This window comes from Poromitra crassiceps, assembly GCF_964638095.1.
Source record: "Poromitra crassiceps genome assembly, chromosome: 7".
Taxonomy (NCBI): domain Eukaryota; kingdom Metazoa; phylum Chordata; class Actinopteri; order Beryciformes; family Melamphaidae; genus Poromitra; species Poromitra crassiceps.
The window spans coordinates 47,292,953-47,300,282 of record NC_139628.1 but is presented as its reverse complement, the minus strand read 5'-3'; positions in this window follow the sequence as shown (position 1 = coordinate 47,300,282).

Here is a 7,330-nt window from a genome sequence, read left to right as displayed (position 1 = left end):
GTGGGACTTTACCTTTACTTTACTTCCATTGTAACAGCACAACCCACACCAATTAGTTCAAACACCTCCATTCAGGGCAGACTTTTAATGTAAAGTGGTGGATTATGTGTGTAATACAGACATGTCCTTAATGGTAAATGGACTGCATGACAAGCTGCAATGCAGGGTGCTGGCTATAGTCATCAAAAGCACACACACACACACACACACACACACGCACACGCACACGCGCACACGCACACGCACGCGCACACACACACACACGTACACACACGCACACACATATACACACCACACCTGCACCTAATTCTGGACTGATCACCACACACCTGCACTTAAGACGCTAATCAGCCTCTACACTCAGTGTGTGTCCGTTACTGCAGTAGAGGCTGTGTTGGTGTTTCAGTCCTTTGGTGTTTATCCTCCCTTCAGATGCATTATTAAGTAAGTTGTAGTTTTGTTAGCCATTGTTGAATTGCCATTCCAAGCCATCCTGATCTTAAAGGTGAATTGCATATGTTTTTCTCTTTAGCCATGGTTAAAATATATTGTTTATTGTTTGTTTGATTGTTATATTGTTTTTTTATTGCTAAACATACTACTTCCTATGACTATTTTGTCTGTTTGCACATGCACACGCACACGCGCACACACACGCACATGCACACGCACACGCACACTAAAATGGCCACCACTGGTGTACTTCATCTCCCAGAGTGCTTCACTCACTCACTTGTGGATTGTGCCATGTGGGTGGGGAGATGGGTGGAGCTATGGCTATAAAAGAAGTGCAAAACTTGCCCCAAACCCCAGTCTGCTGCTACAGAGGTGCTGTGAGCCAGTCCAACTCATGCTGACCTTAAAGGTGAATTGCATATGTTTTTTTCTTTAGCATGGTTAAAATATATTGTTTATTGTTGCTTTAATTGATTGTTACATTGTTTGTTTATTGCTAATTTGATGTCATTTGGATTGCTTGTTAACATTGTGTATTTGGGTAAATAATTCTGTTTGTGTTTTTATCCACAGACAACATGCTGATTGCCTCACTGTCACTTTTGATGTTGGGAAAATAAAATCACCCTGCACCTTGTCCTGCTGTGTGCCTGCCATCTTTCCTTGTGGTTTTATCTGGGTCCAGTGCTGAGGGGTCACATTGCCCTCACCTGTTCATAGGTGTGACATGCATTAACCGCTCATCCTGGCTGATATTTTACCACATGTTGAGCAGAGTTGCTTTAACTTAAGAACACATAATTTGATAATTGTAAACCCAGTTCACCAATGTTTACACTGCAAAATGTATCACCAATGTATTTTACATGAAACAGAAGTTGGCGGGCTTGTAATCCTGCAGTGTGACTGACATCACTCTGAGCCAATCAGAGTTGGGCTGTGGTCAGGCTCTGTACCAGGTGCACTGAATCACTGATGAATGGAGATGGTGCAAGACAGTTGGCAGTATAGAGGGAACGTTTTTTAACATCCAATTCAACTTATCTTTGAAACCTGCTGAATGAAACCTCCAAAAGCCAAATCCGTGAGTTTAAAGGGAGGTTTACACAATCTGAAATATATTTTCAATGTTATGTAAAGGGAGGTATGAAGGTAATTTGAAGTGACGGCAATGTGTTGTGATTTGAAATGTATTCCTATCTTGTGTTTTAATTAAAGCCAACTGAGATGTTAGTTTTGGCCTTAAAGGGACACTCCACCGAAAACGGAAACAATGCTTATTTATTTTGCACATCTCGCACATCCGAAAACAGTTTAGCAGGCATTCATTTAGTTTGACACTTATTGAGTTGATTTGTGAAAGGGATAGTTTGGTTTATTTGAAGTGGGGTACTATGCGGTACTTGCATGCAGTCGGTGTACTGGGTAAAGCACTCTGGACGCATCACACACAGAGATAGAACTGTACTCTAACCACAACAGGCACAGAGCTGTCTGCTGAGTGAAGTTGACCATGAGCAAAAACATAGAATGCTTCCATACTGCTCACCTGGTGTAATCAAACTCTCCACAAGCCCTGAGATGCCAAGTTGACTTGAAAATGTCATTTACACCCTGATTCTAGCTTAAATGTTCACTGTAGCAAGGTTGTACCTTAGTTGGTGTAATTCAGCCGCTAGCTCCAGTGCACATTGCCACACACCTATACACACACACACACACATATACACACTTACACACATATACACTAACACTACTATTACTACTGCTACTACTGCTTGAACCCGGTCAGGTCACCAAATCTCAACCAAACTTTGTGCACTTGTGCCCATACCAACTCTGATTAAATGTGCAATTCAGTGTCTATATTATCTGACATACACCCCCCAAGTCACCGGAAGCTTGGACCCCGCATCGCCGCTTGCGGCTATATTTATATTTATTTTTATTATTCTCCGCTAAAACAGTATGCACGTCAAAAACCGTAAGGGGTACAGTAGCCAGACTTTGCACATAGGTTGGAAATGTGCCCCACTACTCAGAGACAAAAAATTAGCCATATTGGCCAGATGGTGGCGCTATAACAGACCCTTTTGCGTATTGACCCATAACTGCTGAACCGTGAGGCGTAGAATCAAAATTCCACATCTGCTGGATTCCCTGGATCAATACGCATCTATCCATATAGACCACGCCCATTTAAGTCTGCTAGATTTTCCGCCATCTTGGACTTTGTCAATAACCTATTTTTGCTATCTCCTCCCAGGCCATTTGCCTGAATGAGCGCAAACTTTTTCTGTGGCATCTCTGGACTTACCTGACCAAAACTCTTACACAGAATTTGGATACGTGAAACCGTCTTGAAATGATAAATGTTTAAACTTTTGATGACACATGCTCTGACACTAAACACACACACACACACACACACACACACACACACACACACACACACAAACAAACACACACACATATACTAAAATGGCCACCACGGCTGTACTTCATCTCCCAGAGTGCTTCACTCCACACACAGGTGTCATACACACATACGCACGCACGCATGCACACACATGCACACACACACACACACACATGCACACACACACACACACACACACACACAAACAAACAAACAAACATACAATATCAATATCAATGTAAAACATACAATATCATGCAAAAACCATCTTGTATTTTCTCAAAAACATATTTTTGCCCAGGATGATACACACACACACACACACACACACACACACACACACACACACACACACACAATGTCACAAACATATATATATATATATATATATATATAATGTATATATATATATATATATGTGTGTGTGTGTGTGTGTGTGTGTGTGTGTGTGTGTGTATATATATATACGTGTGTATATATAGGTATATATGTAGATACAACGCCCATACTGACCACAATACTGACCACCATGCCCTGACTGACCACCACGCCCTGACTGACCACAACGCCCTGACTGACCACCACACCCTAACTGACCACAACGCCATAGCTGACCACAACGCCCATACTGACCACAACGCCCATACTGACCACAATGTCCATACTGACCACAACGTCCATACAGACCACCACACCCATACTGATCACCACGCCCATACTGACCACCACGCCCTGACTGAACACCACGCCCTGACTAACCACCACGCCCTGACTGACCACCACACCCTGACTGACCACCACGCCCTGACTGACCACCACGCCCTGACTGACCACAACGCCCTGACTGACCACAACGCCCTGACTGACCACAATGAAACCACAGAGAAACTGGGGTCAGATATAACCTCTTCAGAGACATAGAGAGGTCCAGGGATGACGTATTTTTGTAGGCTGAATGCGGAAGTCCCGAACTTCCTGGTTCCACACTGTTTCTGTCTATGGGATTTTTGAATGGGTTTTTGGCGATATGCTTCAAATAATGTCTGTGGGCAACGCAAGTTTAATCAAACGCGAACCAAGGTTCAGCGGGATAATCTTCACACATGAGGACCACTTTCATGAGTTTTGTAGCGTAAATGCGAGCCCTAGAAGTAAAATGCTCGAGCTAAGCTAATCCTGAACTACACACTGTCGCATAGGCTTCACGTCACGTCAGCACTCAACCTGGACTGTTGTTGATGTGTGCACTGATTACCTCGGGCTGAACCGGGCTGAACCAGGTGAGGGAAAGAGAATTTCCGTGTTCGCCCTTTGAAGTGGTGACGTTATTGACGTATATATCCACATCGACTCAGCAGTGTAGTCTCATTTAGCCGTTTGCTAGCTAGCCGCCCGTTTAACGGCATGTAAAAGCTTCAAAACTCATAAAAGTGGTCTTCATGTGTGAAGATGATGTTACGAAACACTGGTTCGCGTTTGATTAAGCCAGCGTTGCCCAGAGAGATTATTAGAAGCATCGCGCCAAAAACCCATTCAAAACTCCCATAGGCGAAAACTGTATGGAACCAGGGGCGTTAGCATCGATGATTTCCGGACTCGTTACTGGACCTCTCTATTCACTGCCTCTGAGTTAGGCCCTGCCCACTCCAGGGCAACTTCACAGCAGCCACATAAGTAATTCAGGTCAGGCCAGTCAGACCACATGCCAAAGCCAGGGGAACGACTGTCCAGCTTCCCGCTAGGTTTCGTCTTGAATCCCAGGAAGTTAGGATCTGACCCACAGAAGTGCAACTGTAATCCAGGTCACCAATGGTTACCATGTAAACATTAAAGTGGGCAAAAACATGTAGTAATGCAATGTGACTGACACCCCTATCAGCCAATCAGAGTGGGCTGTGTGGTAGAGCTCTGTTGATAGCTGCAGCAGGTGCCCTGAATCACTGAGATGAAAGTGACTGCTGGAGAAAGCAGAGCTGCAGGTTTGTGGAGCTGGTTTTAACATCTTACAATCAATTAAATCTATAATGTTTGAACTTGAACTTGCCAATACTTGACAGAAACCTGTTCAATCTAAACTCTGAAGCTGAATTGGTGAGTTATTGTTTGTGTGTTTGCACCCCCCCCCCCCACATTCTTGAAGTAATTTGTCCAACACTGACACACACACACACACACACACACACACACACACACACAAAACGCACACGCACGCACACACACACACACACACACACACACACACACACACACACACACACACACACACACACACACACACACACACACACACACACACAGCCCCTGGTGCAAGAGATGAGCCAGGGAATGGGATTACTCTCACAAAAAACTACACTTCCCAAGATGCAGCAGCAAAATGGCCGCTCATTACCAGATTGAGAACACCTGAAAAGGAATACATTCTCTCAGTCATACATTCAAACAAACAGACAGCAACCAGAAGCACCAAGCTCTACTCAGAGTTTTATTCCAAAGACGCCAATGGTCGGTGAATATGTTTACATTCCTGTTGTTTTAAAATGCTGCTTAAATGTTTGATGCAATGCTGCTTAATTTATTTGTTAAATTGCTTCAATTGGAAGGAACCATTGTATTGCAGCACTGAACACACACACACACACACACACACATGCGCACACACACACACACACACACACACACACACACACACACACACACACACACACACACAGCCAGCCCCTGGTGCAAGAGATGAGCCAGGGAATGGGATTACTCTCACAAAAAACTACACTTCCCAAGATGCAGCAGCAAAATGGCCGCTCATTACCACATTGAGAACACCTGAAAAGGAATACATTCTCTCAGTCATACATTCAGACAAACAGACAGCAACCAGAAGCACCAAGCTCTACTCAGAGTTTAATTCCAAAGACGTCAATGGTTGGTGAATATGTTTACATTCCTGTTGTTTTAAAATGCTGCTTAAATGTTTGATGCAATGCTGCTTAATTTATTTGTTAAATTGCTTCAATTGGAAGGAACCATTGTATTGCAGCACCGATTTCGTTTTTGTGTTTGCATCTTTGAATTCATATTGTGTTTTAGTTTAATAAGTTAAAAGCATAAGTTAAAAGTATAAATTACGAAAGAATAACACAAAGTTAAAAATGTTAAATTTATGTTTAAAACACTACTAAAAATGTGGACATGAATGTACCATGTTAATGTTAATGTTTGAACTTGAAGTGATTGGTTGCGCCTTTACTGATCTGTAGATACCTGTTGAATCTAAACTCTGAAGCTGAATTGGTGAGTTATTGTTTGTGTGTTTGCATCCCCCCCCCCCCCCCCCCCCCTGGGAAGATGGGTGGAGCTATGGGTATAAAAATTTGAAATGTCTTCCTATCTTGTGTGTTTAATTAAAGCCAAGTAAGATGTTAAGAGTTTTGGCCTTAAAGGGACACTCCACTGAAAAACGATGCTGATTTATTTTGCACATCTCACACATCCGAAAACAGTTTAGCAGGCATTCATTTAGTTTGACACTTATTGAGTTGATTTGTGAAAGGTATAGTTTGGTTTAGTTGAAGTGTGGTACTATGCGGTACTTGTAATGTCTAAACTTTTAATGCCACCTGCTGTGACACCCCCCCCCCCATTCCCACACACACACACACGTGTGAGCCACCTAATTGACTCAGGGCTTGGAGACTCGGACTCAAATTCCCATAATCCATCACTCCCTGGGTGGCTATTCACATGCAACCACCACCATTCTGAATGAAGGACGCCACTTCGAAAAAGTAAGTCTACTATCTTTTTTTGCACCCTATGCCACAGTAGTGACATTAGATAAAACATACAATATCATGCAAAAACAAAATGCCACCTACTGAACCTTGGCCTTGAATCTTTGAATTTGAATTACATACTCCAGATTTTCTAAAGTCAACCTATATGCAAATAGTGTCATGTCAATGTGAAGTTATAAAAGCTAAACATACTACTTCCTATGACTAATTTGTCTGTTTATGCCATGCTCTTCCACAGATCAACATCACTTGCAAAGTAATCAAACTGGTAAAACCCACAACTGAAGCAACAACCTGAGCCGGCACCACCATGAATACAACAACCTTCCTCCTCATTGACGCAACTGGAACCATTGACCTAGCTGTGTGGGGGTACTGTAAACCTGACATTGACGACTGGTACCACCTGACCAACCTATCCATACATGCATACAAACCAATACATATCTGACAACCACCACAACATCAACACCCACCACTGCACTTGAATCATACACAGAACCACCACCACCCACCACTCAAAGCATCTATGGTGAAGTCTCTTCTGCCACCGTCACAAACAAGTACTTCTGTTTTTGGCACCTATCACTACTGTAAACTTTGACTCACTCACATACAAATGTCACAAATGCAATCAACGCCATAAAACAGAAACCGCAAAACA